The sequence below is a fragment of the Grus americana genome, chromosome 1, assembly GCF_028858705.1.
Source record: "Grus americana isolate bGruAme1 chromosome 1, bGruAme1.mat, whole genome shotgun sequence".
Taxonomy (NCBI): Eukaryota; Metazoa; Chordata; class Aves; order Gruiformes; family Gruidae; genus Grus; species Grus americana.
The window spans coordinates 205847868-205860843 of NC_072852.1; the positions used below are offsets into that span (position 1 = coordinate 205847868).

At 35.8% G+C, this 12976-nt stretch overlaps 1 protein-coding gene across 5 annotated transcripts in view; it reads right to left on the reverse strand.

Annotated features, from left to right (window-relative positions):
- CNTN5 (contactin 5) overlaps window positions 1-12976 on the reverse strand; it is a 753708-nt gene that overhangs the window by 630003 nt on the left and 110729 nt on the right. The window contains exon 2 of one of the 5 annotated variants that reach the window (XM_054805482.1): window positions 12274-12392. The exons of 3 other annotated variants lie outside the window; for them this stretch is intronic. The gene's annotated coding sequence lies outside the window, so the exon portion shown is untranslated. Of the gene's footprint in view, window positions 1-7992; window positions 8011-12273; window positions 12393-12976 lie in introns of those variants that run through there. One more of the 5 variants, XM_054805654.1, reaches the window with a different exon arrangement.

Here is a 12976-nt window from a genome sequence, read left to right on the forward strand (position 1 = left end):
ATCAAGTATCTTACTCTGCCTGCATAATTTTTCTGTTCCTACCGCTTAAGCAGCTATTAGGAATTGCTCCCGACACTATCTTATGCTGTGTATCTGCAGAATTCCATCCCATTGCTTCCGATCCAGATGTTTTATATTGGTTACTGTAGCATTTAAGAGACAAGATAAGGCCATTACACAGAGGTAGTGTAGCTGTACTTGTTTAGAAAAAAAAAAAAAATCAAACCTAAGACAAGAGATTCTAAACTGAAAAGCTATGAAGATCAGGATAAAAAAAAAATTAAATTTGCTCAGGAAATTTGGGAATCACATTCAGTCAAACTCAGTCTGGAATAATTGGGTATCTGAAGGTATTCAATATGCTAAAAGCAGCTATGATCTAAACGGATGCGTAAGCTACACCGAAAAAAATGCTTATGATCAGATGCAAGGAGTACAAGAGTGCGAGGAGCAGCACTGCCCGTGCAGCGGGGCAGGGATGCTGAGGTGGTTTAGCCGCAAAGCGCTGCTTTGGTGACTCAAAGCAGCCGTAAACCTCACATATGGATTCATCAGCCTGAACATACCAAGGAATCTGACCTCTTTGAATATGAAGTTGTTGCACGTTATAGTCTATTATTTGCTATTTAAACTTATTTGTGAGAAATTTAAGCATTTAGTGTGATTTGCACTTTTCTTCACTTGATTTGATATTGGCTTTATTTCGATCTACTGCAACAAATGTATAGCAGGAGAAACAGAGGCAGCTGACTCCTTGTTTGCTAAATATAAATGCAAACCCAACATCAGAAACAAAATACTCCCCTTACACCTCAATGCTTTTAAGGGTACAGCATAGAGTAGGTGATTAATTTTTCTCATGAAGAAATTTTTCTCTGTCTCATGACAGGTAATGTGAACTCTCCAGAGAGACTATGAAGGGAGAGACCTTGATCAGATGCCTATTTGGCATTTCTTCCACTGCCACGTGATTACTGTTGTCCACTTTGCAAGTCTATTTATATCGGCACTGCATGTGGCCATTATTATTTTTTTTTTCACAGAGTTATAGTCAACCGCTTGCTTACTTTCATCTTTCACCTGCAAAAAACCTCAATCCTGATATTTAGCTTCTCTAGCTGTAATACAAATATATACATTATGTATATGATATTCTGGTTTATAATCCTTTCAAAATTAAATGTGGTCTTTAGCACTGCATCTAGCATATGGGCACGAGCACTGACTTTGCTTTGTCATGCCCAGGCACAGGTAAGCAGAAAGCGGGAGATCAAAACCCAGTCTGCTGAGTCCTAGTTAATAATGCAAACAGCAATGGGGAATCCACGATCAGGAGCTACTCTCGGTTTGCACATGACAACACGAACGAGTGCCATCATGATTCGCAGCTCACCCCCTCCTTTTCTGGAGTAAAGATAAACATTTGCTGCATTGTAAACATGAATTTATCTAAGATGTACCAGCAGAAAAGCCTTTCAAGAATTGGCTGTCTCTAAATGTTTAGATTTGTACTCTGTTGTTGTTACAATTATTTAACTTCTCTGTGAAACAGAGGACCTTTTCCTAATAGGCTTCACACCGCATGCTGACATTTCAGGAGGTTGCTATATTAGTTCTATCATTCAGAGCCATGAATTATTGATTCACCTACACTATTCTCCTTCCAACTACTGAACTACTCACCATTGTACTGATGCAAACAGCTAATAAATAAGCAGAATGTAAAATGACTTTATTCAGCTTTAAAAGAATATCATAAAGTTTTAGTAGAGCCTGTACTATTACTAGTGCTGGCCAGGTAGTAAATTTTGTTTGCAGCTTTCAGGCTTTATGCACCGGTCTGCCATCTCCAAATTAGTTTCAGCTTCATATTTCATGGAGATGATACATTCATTTGTGAGGTAAAAATGCTGCTGTTCTTCCAGCAGTTCTTTACCACTTTTGTATTCTCAAACCTCGATGTGCTGCTCCAGGGATGAGAGCTGTTCTTCACCTTCCTCTGTTTACTACAGGATGTAATTCTTTCCTGAGCTACATTTGTGTGAACTGGGAAAGTTGTGGCAATATGTGGAGTTGCACCATGGAAAGAAGTATGAGGCACAGTTTATTTTCCAAGAAAGTATTTATTATGAAGATGAATAGCTTATATTGACAAAGTGAGATAATAATAGACATTCTACAGCACAGCCCCTGACATTAACTTTTAACGGCATGTACTGTCTGCTGTAAAGGTTGGGAACATTATACAGAGTATTTCAGATATTCCACAAGTGCTGTATAATATTGTGTTACACTAGCTTCAAAATACAGATAACCTGAAAAAATGATTGTAAAGAATCCTGCTGCAGTGGGGATTTTTTTTATTGTAAATCTCAAAAGAGGTTTTGGTGAGCTCATCCTGTTTGTTTTTGTTTACTGGGCTTAGAAATTTAAAATTTTTCTTTTGCTGCAGGAACTATAATAGATTGACTACTGAGATACCGATACAGTGTGTGCAATACAAAGATAATCACAAGAACAGAAGGCAGGATTGGAATATCTCCCTGTTGTCCAACCTGACACAGAAAAACCCAGCAAAAGCAGTGATTAGTTACACCTGGACCATTTTCTCTGAAGGCAGTCATTATGCTCCAGCACACATTTAAGACTTCTTTTGAAAAGAAAGAATGTTTTTCAGTCTCTTTAGAGCCTCCATATACTTTTTTCATTTGAGAAGTTTTGAATTTTCTCTTAGAAAACCTGGAAATTTTACTAAGAATGATCTCTGTAAAATATTTTATTTTCCCTGTAAAGACCAAAAAACCCCCCAACCCATAATGTGGTTTTATGGGACATTAGGCTTTATGGAAAAATTAAAAATACAAAATCATCACTTGCCTATTTTAATACACAAAAACAAAGTTACCGTAGAGATAACGATCAGATCTTTTGTTTCCTGGAAACAGTAAGCTTCTTAAACAGAAGCCATCTAGCTGAGTTTCTGACAATCAGATGAGAAACGCCTATGAAACATTCAATATTCCTTTAGTCTAACTTCTGGGAAAGTGTGCGTCCCCCCCCGCAGAATTCGGCTCAGCAAAGCTCGGCGCTCTGGGGATGTCAGGTCCAGGAGAGGGGTGAGCACGAAGAGACGGCTTGGAGAGCCCCGAGAGCATGCAGACTCGGCATCACCCTCCCCTTTGGCACTGCGTCAGGCCATGGCAGTCCTGAAGTGACAGAGCTGACGGTGGGGAAATTTACCCAAAGTGAGTTTTATAGCTTCGGCTGCAGTCCTTGTGGCCTGGGGTGGTGGCTATCCTACCTGAAGTAGTCACTTCGGAGCAAGTTCAAGTGTTTCTACAGTATACTCTAGCCATTTCTGTGACTGTAGTGCTGAAGTAATTTTATTTTTATCCTTTTATCCATTGCAACAAGTTTTTACACTTCACTCATAACTAGCAGGGGAAAAAAAAAAAAAATTCCTCATCCATAGTCGTTAGGTGCCCTAATTACTTACTTCAAATGACATGATTCTTCTAGAAAACTTTTAGAGTAGCTTTAAAAGCTCTCAACAGCTCACAGCTGAAAACCAAATGTGTAGGTTATAATTCATTTACACTTTGTAAAACTATGTAACTCCTCAGTAGGTGCCACAAATCATTTCATTGCTGTGGTCTCACTTAAACCTCATAAGAAATGCAATCTAAAATCTTTCAAGTAGGAAATTCCGGGGTTTTTTTCATTGGCATAATTCCAACCTGGAACTTCTCTTGTTCAAGTCTTGATCATTAGCCAGCTTCTCCAGAGAGCACTCCACGTACTCCAAATGTTCCATGTCTAAGGACCAAATCTAGCTTTCGTGTTTTATCTGCCTTCAAATTTTCTACGTCCTCTGTTCATTCAAACTGCACAGTTCTGGTTTTTTGGGTGTGCTGTAACAGCCAGCCAGCAGTAGGTGTGTGCATAGAGAGAGAGGTTTAAGGTCCTAATTAGAGAGAGAGGAAATGTATGAAGAATATTTTTGAATGCTACTTTTATCCAAGAGATTTATAGGCTCCCTTTCTACTAAGCATTATGGTAGTCATTAGGTATATGATAAAGTGTTATTTTTTGCATATAGGATCCTTTGTGCTCAACTTCCTAATGCCTGGGGCACTGCAGTTTTCAACCTTAACGTAGTTTCAAAGTAATACACAGAAGGAAACTTGTATGATACCAACTGATTGAACCAATATTATATGCCATTGTTTTCTCACCTAGTTTCTTTTGGAATATTATTGATTTTTTTTAGTGATTTTGTGTGTACCAGTGCAACTATAAAGCTAAGCAAGGCTATATAAGATAGACATCTTATTGGTTTAACTCTCCACTATATTTTCATCCCTGTTTTCCTTTTCATCCTGGTTTAAAAATGGCCATGCTCTGTGACAATAATTATCATTCTCCTTTTTTTTATTATTATTTTCAATGAAGGTTACTGCTTTTTTCACAAACTCAAACTGAGAGTTTGTCAGTTAAACAAAAATTAAGTCATGTAAATATGCATCAGGTGAGGTAACTTTAAAAACAAAGAAAAAAAAAGCAAATTATATTTACAGTAGTGAAAGCAGAAGATCAGTTCCCTGTCTGTCTCTCCATCACCAGCGTGGCAAATCAGTTTGTTAGTTCTATTTTTCAGTGGGAAGATCTACATATTCACTTATGACCGTGGTTACCAAGAAATCTGGACCACTTTATAGAATTTTTATATAAACAGTATGGAATGCACCGAGCTAAAGTAATTTCTGCTTAACTGAAGGGTTAGGGAGAAATACGAACTTTCATGGTTTGCTCTATTGTCATTACAGTTTCGCTATTTGCATTTGGACAATTTTGAAAAATGTAGTAAAAGGCATTTGGCTGTAAAACTACTATGTGTTCATGCTTTGTAAATATTGAGCAATACTCACAAAAAGTGTACGTGAGAAAGGAGAGTGCATATTATATAAATTAATTTAGCCCCAAGGTACTGTGTTCATGCTTGCGAACAATTTACTTGTGTTGTATAGAAAATTTACTGCACAATAAAAGTAACACAAGGTTTTTCCTCAAATGTTTAGGTACTGTTACATGGTATTTATCCTACTGCTAAGATTAAAAAAAAAAAAAAAAGTGAAGATCTTCTAGTACAATATGTAGATTTTTTTCTTTTTTCAAATTGTTCTCAGGAGAAAAGGGAACAAAGAAAGATAATTCCTACTTTAATTCTGCACTTTGGAAAAAAATCCCACTACATATGTGTAGAGCATTGTGAGCCTCATTAAGTAATTTCCTTTCTATTTTTAATCCTCATAATTCCCGGCTCCATGTCTGGGACGGGCTGTCAGTCCCTGGAGGGGCTGGGCACCGGGTCCTCTGCCAGAAGTGTCAAAGTCAGCATGATTTTAACAAATTAAATAAAAAAAATGTTTGTTTGCCATGGGAATTTATATAATGTTATGCAGCATTAGAACCAAATATCTCTGACCACAATGATTCCACAATACATCTTAGAACAACTAAAATATTCTGAAAAGAGAGAGAAAAATGCTCTTAGTATCATGTGACATACTGAAATACATACAGACATCATATCCAAATTTTGAAAGTACCCTTTCCTTGTAGAAGAGTGAATATATGCGTCTTCGGAAGTTCAAAAATTTTCAAAGAACGGGAATGACAGCTCAAAATCAGTGCTGGATTTGAGAATATGAGATAAGACAAATTATTCCATACAAATACTGAAATAAAATATACAGCCCAACCCTAAAGATAGGCTACCTTAAATTTAGGCCACGATTATCAAAGTACACAATGGGTTTAAAATACAGCTAGATTTTTTTTTATGATGAGAAAAGCATTAAGCCAAAATAGGAGAGGGAAATTACATCAGAGTTATTCGAGACCATGAGCCTAAGGCAAATATACATTAGTATGACAAAGTTTTACCACTAACAGATTGCATTTCTTAGACTTCTGAAGTCTGATTCAGTTTAATAGACAATTATTTTTTTAATAACTTCCGTGTGGAAATACACTTGAATTACTTCCTGAATTTACCACATATTCACCTGGATGTGAAACGCTTGATATGAGTGAGTTTGTGTATGATAGGACTTCAAATAGGTGTTTCAAATCTGCATACGGGCCCTCAGTAAAAATAGTCCTTAGTGGAAATAAAGTAATGTTCACCTTTTTCACTAACAAATGAAAAAAGCTAGCAATATTCCCTCTATTAAGTAATAAGAATGTAAAAAAAAAATAAAAAAAATAAAAAATGAAGGCATATGATTGTGATATTTCCTCTGTAAGTTTAGAGGTGGTTGGACTTTTCTATTTTTTTTCTGTTCATTTACTCATCTGTCACTAAAACCATGTTTTGTATACATTTTAGGCCACTGTTTCTCAATGTTGGATCAGAAAAGCCTTCCTAGAACTGTCTGCAGCACAGTTCATGAGGTTCTTATGTGATTTGCTCAAGACTTCTTACAAATAATAAGGTCTTAGTGATTTATTAACCATCTTCAGGCAGACTGTCATACGTTTACAGGGAAAACTACTCAAAACCAACAGTCCTTTCTTACTTAAACATGCCAAGGGAGTTGACCCAATGTCTTCTCATTGACTTGCTATGGCTGAAGCCAACCCCTCCTATAACAATTCACAAAGAAGACAGGACTTAAGTGAACTAAGGATTATTTTGAAACACTATCATTCCTTACGGTAGAAGAGATGCTTTTCAGAATGGAATTCTGTTGGTATACAGTTGGTACCAGAATTTGAGTTCTGCTTTTGTTAACATAGCACTGATGAAAAAGAATATAAAAACTCAAACAAGCAAGCAAAAAAAAAACCAACCCAGCACTTGTTTGAAATTGTTAAAGCAGATGTGACAGAGGTAAAAAGATGCTGAGTTTGAATCAGTATTTTATTCATGTTGGACTGGAAGTGTTCCCCCCACCCTCCGCCCCCGGCAACCTGTTGTGTGGAACCATGATTTTAAAGAGCATTTAATAGTAATTTCTAAAATAATAATCAGCCCACTCTGTGCTGAAGGTTAATCCTTTGGGTATTAATTTAGCTTTACCACAAAGCAGACAGAGTGTCTGTATTCATCTCACTGCAATTAACATATTACCAAAATTAAGGTCTCCATAGGAAAAAAATAGCTCGATTTTAAAACAGTGAAGCTTAGTTGATGCAAAAGTAAGTACAGTGTTTATTGCAACCACTTCAGTACGCAGCACAATAATGTGCATTTAGTACTCAAAGAAAGTGACTCATCTGAATCATTTGAAGAGTACAGGCTCTCCAGATCTGCTGTTTATTTATATATGCCATATATTCTGCAAATTTCTGTTGGCATACAGAAAGTTCCGTTTCATACTAAAATAGCCTCTGATACTCAGTCTTTTAAAAATTACAAATATGCTTTTAAAGCATAAATCTTTATACAGCATATTACATTTCAGAAAGCTATATACTTAACTAACTGAAAACATTTTCTCAGCTGTAATTAAGATCATTCTACAACCTTAAAAATACCATTCCTAGCATTAAAAGAAAATAAAAGAACTAGCCACACTCACTAAAACAAACTTATTTTTAATCATGAATTTAGCAATGCAGAACATTGCCCGTGTTTAAATGTGTTTCAACACATGTTGCTCACCGCAAAAGTGAGGATTTACATAGCCATATTCTACAACGCGTTGGTACAAGGTGTTAACATATACACAGTGATCAAAGTCCTGTTGCTTTCCTCAGACTCGCTGGAAACATTGCCTGAAATCACCATGAAACACTGAGCGAAGAGCTAAAAAATGCCAGTGTTTACATGGAAAACTCCTATGTGACAAGCAGGCTCGTTTTGTCATTACCTGTGATTAAGCAGTCAGAAGCCTGCGAGGCTTTTCATCAACACGTCCGCAGCAAGACGGATACGAAACAGCAGACAGGTGTAGGAGATGCTACGCTGACAGCGCGGGCAGTTACCTGGGTTAACGTGGTCACTTGGAGTACGTCAAATGCCAGACCTGGCCCAGCTCCTCCTTAGCAGATAGCTTTCCCATCAGCAAACCAGTACGGCAGAAGGACAGTGACAGCTTAGCTGGGTAAAATTCAGTGTCTATGATACAATTATTGCGCTACTGATTACTTCAGACTTTGGCGAGTTAATCCTTGGGGTATTAATTTACTGCTTTGACTGTACAAAACAGATCCTAGTGCTTTACCCCTTTGAGGGCTCTCGCTGTAATTATTCCATATGGCACCACCAGTAAGGTTTTCCTGTGCATCTTTCCCAGTAAACAGATTTTAGGGTATTTTTAAGTCAGTCAGCTAACGAAAAAGAACGTTATGCTGCTTTAGAGGACCGCAATTCTCTTTTGAGAAGAATTTCATTATTTCAAAGTCTTGCTGTATTTCAATTATGAAGAATCTTCCTTATATCAAAAAGTCTTTCTGAAAGAAAGTTCTAAAATATTATTCTGATCAAACAGAATACTGGTTTTATATGTACTGATATAGGTACAGGTTTATCAACATGTATTATGAAGAAAAAGAAAATTTAAAACATTTTATTCAAAAATACAGTACCAGGCTATCTCTACAAGTCTGGATGCTCCAATATTATTTTTTGAAACTAAAATTGCAAAAGAAATAAAATTAAAAAAAACCAATCCCACTTTGGTAAATAAAGTGTACTGATTCCACCACAGTTTTATATCCCAGTGTCAAAGTTTTTCCCAGCCATTGATATCTACCTGAATTTAGTTGCAACTTTAAAAGTAAAAAATACGATCAATCAACAGTAAAAACAATCAACATAAGAAATTCAGTCTCCAAAGCTGGAAACTCCAAGACAATGATGATACCTACTGACTATGTAGTTAACCTTGAATTTGACATATTTATTCTATTTCCTTCTCTTTTACAATCTTATTTCAGTGCTACATTTCTTTCTGTGTAAGGGGAAAGTGAAGAACAAGAAGAAACACTTTCAAGAGGTCTTTGTCAAGATCTTTCCTGGGAGAGTCCTAAATGAGCTAATTAAGCTTGAGAGATAGGGCAGTATTGTAATAGATTAAAAGCTGTCTAGGAACAAAACATCAAAGTCTGCGATTGAGCAACCATTTTTCCCTATGATAAAGGTCAACAGTACGCATCTTTAAGTCTCAGGAAGAGTATATTAATTTATCTTATTTATATTATTTTAAAGGAGAGATAAGAAGGAAAATTTTGCCATGAGACAGTATTATTTACATTTTGGGAGGACTGGTAAAGATTTCACATCTCCACAGAACTGGCATACAGGCAAACTAAGTGCTTCAGACTAAATGTTAAATTGAAGAAATTGACCCAAGCATCATTTTCAAAAAGGCAGCTGAAAGATCTCTTTGCAAATTATAAAAAGTAATAATAAAAGACACTTAAATAAGATGTTTGGAAAATAAATAAGATAATGAGCAATCTGGAGCATATGCTAATGCCTCCATATGAATTAAGGCTGCAGATTCATTTGATTATGTTACCTGAAGTAGCCATAAGGTCCTCCTCTTACAGGAGAAAGAGAGAAGAAGAGAGAAATGATGCTGACAGAAAGCATGGAGCTCTTGTATGAGAAGGACCAACATGATAAGAACTGTGATAATATAGAATGTTTATACTGTAATTTTTTTTTTAAAGTATATAAATATTATTACATTGGTTGAATTACACAGCTGTGCTTATTACTGTTATTACCACTGAATGGAGTTCATGAAAGTCCCTTTATGATTATACATACATAAGGCTGGATGGAATTTCACAGCTTCTTTTCTGACCACTTTGAAAGATTTGTGCTGCTTTCTTTTCAGGCAGCAAACTAGCTCCTTCAGGTTTACCCACTGCTGACAAGCTTTTGATAATACTGCTCATTTGTTCTTTGTGGCTTATCTGAGCTGTTCCTTCCTTTTACACATCAGAACATTGTTGTGTTGATTAATGCAAGCAGCCCCTTTGATCTGTTGGCATTTTTTAAAGCAGTCAGTAAAAGATTGCATAGCAGCAAATTAATAAGTGTTAAAACTAGTAATTTCTTTTTTTTAAATTTTTCTTCTTTAAAAGCAAAGCAATGCTTTACAGAATAACCTCTCTTAATTTTTGTTTTTAATTATGATTTACAGATGTACCTTAACATTGTCATTGTGTGTTTCCAACAGAATTGGACTGTTATTTAAAAAAAGTCAGGAATATACCTGCAAAGTAGTTTGTTCTTGCCCTTGTTTGCAGTCTTTCAAAGTGGCATTTGTTTAACCAAACACAGCTATCTACACGTCTGCATCTAAGCCAGTAATTTTTGCATCCCTTTGTAGTCAAGGAAGAGAAAAAGACACTTCTTAGGTGGGAATTATATCATCCCAAAGAAGACATCCACACTCTTATCAAATGCATCCAGCTATCAAAGCAGCTGTTTCTCTCCCTTGACTATAAAGGAATCTGATTAGCAATGTCTGCTTGTCTCAGACATTGATGTCTACACTGCACATGTCTAAGATGAGGTGAGATAAATCCCTAGTTTCTGCTTCCCTTTCACCTCTGGGCTCTTTCATTTGAGTATTGCTTCAATACATTGCCCGTACCTCTGGAAAGATTCCAAAGCCCTGGTGTTCCTCCCTGAATTTCATATTCATGGCATTTCAAGCACCGGTTTAAGAAGTTGCTAAAAAGTAACTTTGGCCTTAAGGAATCAAAAATAATTCCCTCCCAATATTCAGTGAAGAAAATTAATTCCAAATCCAAATTCTGATGTCTTCCATGATAGAAACAATACAGGGCTGCCTGGTCAGCCATGAGTTATCTCTTACAAGACACTGAGGTGGAGCTTTAGTAATCAGAAAAAAACCATTGGCATGCCTGAGTGACATATTACTATATTTACTCTTCAAGTCCTTCAAAAGAAAAAAGAAAGTTCTCAATTCCTTCAAGCTATGACTGGAATCAGAATTTATAATGCTTAGGGCGTGGTGAATTTCAGCAAAATTTGATGCACAATTTAAAAGCAAAGTGATAACAAAAATTATTGGATTATTCCATTCAAGGCAATTAATCTAAAATACCCTTAAATACACTACTGTATGTCAGTCATCTACTTAGCTGCAAACACAATTGACTGTTGTATCAGTAATTCTCAAACTCTCAGTTTAAAATAAGTGCACTCTTTAGATAAAACGAGCTGAACATTCCTCAAATATCCAAATATGATGCATTGCAAATTGAAGCAGGATTTATCTTCTGAAGCAAAATAAGGCCAAACACCTTTGTGCCAGATGCACGAGGTTTGTGTACGCCACCAATGATGTGTCTACAGAAAATGCCACAGGCCGTTTGCTTTAGTTAAGGGGATTGAAGAGAGGGACACAACCAGAAAGGCAATTCATTCCTTTACTGTAGTTTAGAAACTTTACTTCAATCCACTCAATATTTAGGTTCTAATTTTCTCTTTTTGCATGCACAAATTGAAGCCTCAACAGATATTAATATAATTTTTATTATAGATAGGTGTGCATGCAATCTGTAGCTTAAGTGCATTCAATAGTACTCAGGAATGCTGTATATTCCAAAGCTTTGTGAGGTTCTCAGATGAGGAAACAGACAAGTGCAAATATTATTATTGGTTTCACAGAAAAGAAAAAAAAAAATCTGCAGATTCACAATTTGGCAAATTCCAATATCTAATATGTGACATTAGCTGCAGGAAGACTGTGATAGTCTGTTCCTCAGTGGGTATCTTCTTGATCTCTGTTAGGGATTGCCTTAAACCTTGGAATACAAGACTTAATATACTTTGCAAAGTTGCAATAATTATGATAATTCTGTTAGATACTTTTACATTTATACAATTACTTCTTTTTTGAATCATCTTCAATTTGTGGTCTCAATGATACTCAATAGCAGTGTTTCACAGTCCTATATGTTTCACAAATTATTAAAAACCCCACCATTTTACCGAGCGACCTTCAGTGACTCTGAACACTGTAATATAACTGAAAATATTGTCACATTCATATGTAATGAGATAGGAAAACAAAACCTCTCATCTTTCTGTTTTAGTCCATAATACATGGACATCATGTCCACTCTTGTCTTCTAAGGCCAACTGTTTTTGTGAAAGACAGTCTGCTCTTCCTCATTGTCATCTCCATTCATTCATTACTCTCTATCTCACTTTCTATTCATATAATGGCTTTGATGATTTTTTGGCTACAGCTTTACCAAGAGTAGATGACTCCTTACCTTAAATTCAATTCTCTGAATTCAATAAAAGTTTCACTTGCAGATGATGCAAAGCAGATGACCAAACCTCTTTTGAGGGATCTCATGTGTTCATGTCCAACACAGAATAATAGATAGGACTGAATGATAAAAACAGAGTAGAATTGATTAAATTCCTAAAAGCTAGTTTTCATTCAGAACATGCTGTCTTCCTCCATGCCTTTCCCCTTAAAACAGTTTATTCTCACATATTTTTAATTTTGAAACATTCTACAGTGGTAGCCACTTCTTTCAATGAGATTCAACAATATATCTTCTGAGTGACTTATGACTGTATGTATAGAAATCTAGGGAAATGAAAAAAGAAACTGAACATTACTTCTCTTGACAACATCATTATTATAACCATTTACTGACCTGACTCCAATCATAATAAATACAATTCCATTCTGGGAGAGAACATACACATTTCCAATGTGAACAAAGTAGTCATATGTTAAGTATTAAATATTTCTTTCTTTTAAATCCATGGAAGAAATGAATATAAGGCTGATCCTTTGAGAATAGGAATACATTATCCTTACTACAATGCACTAACAAACTTAGATTGATTCACATAAGACAACACTTTCTTAATAAATGAGTCAACTACTATTGCGTCTTGTCATGTTCACTGCAATCATTTGGCTCTTAATACTGCAACAAGAGAAATATATTACATTAG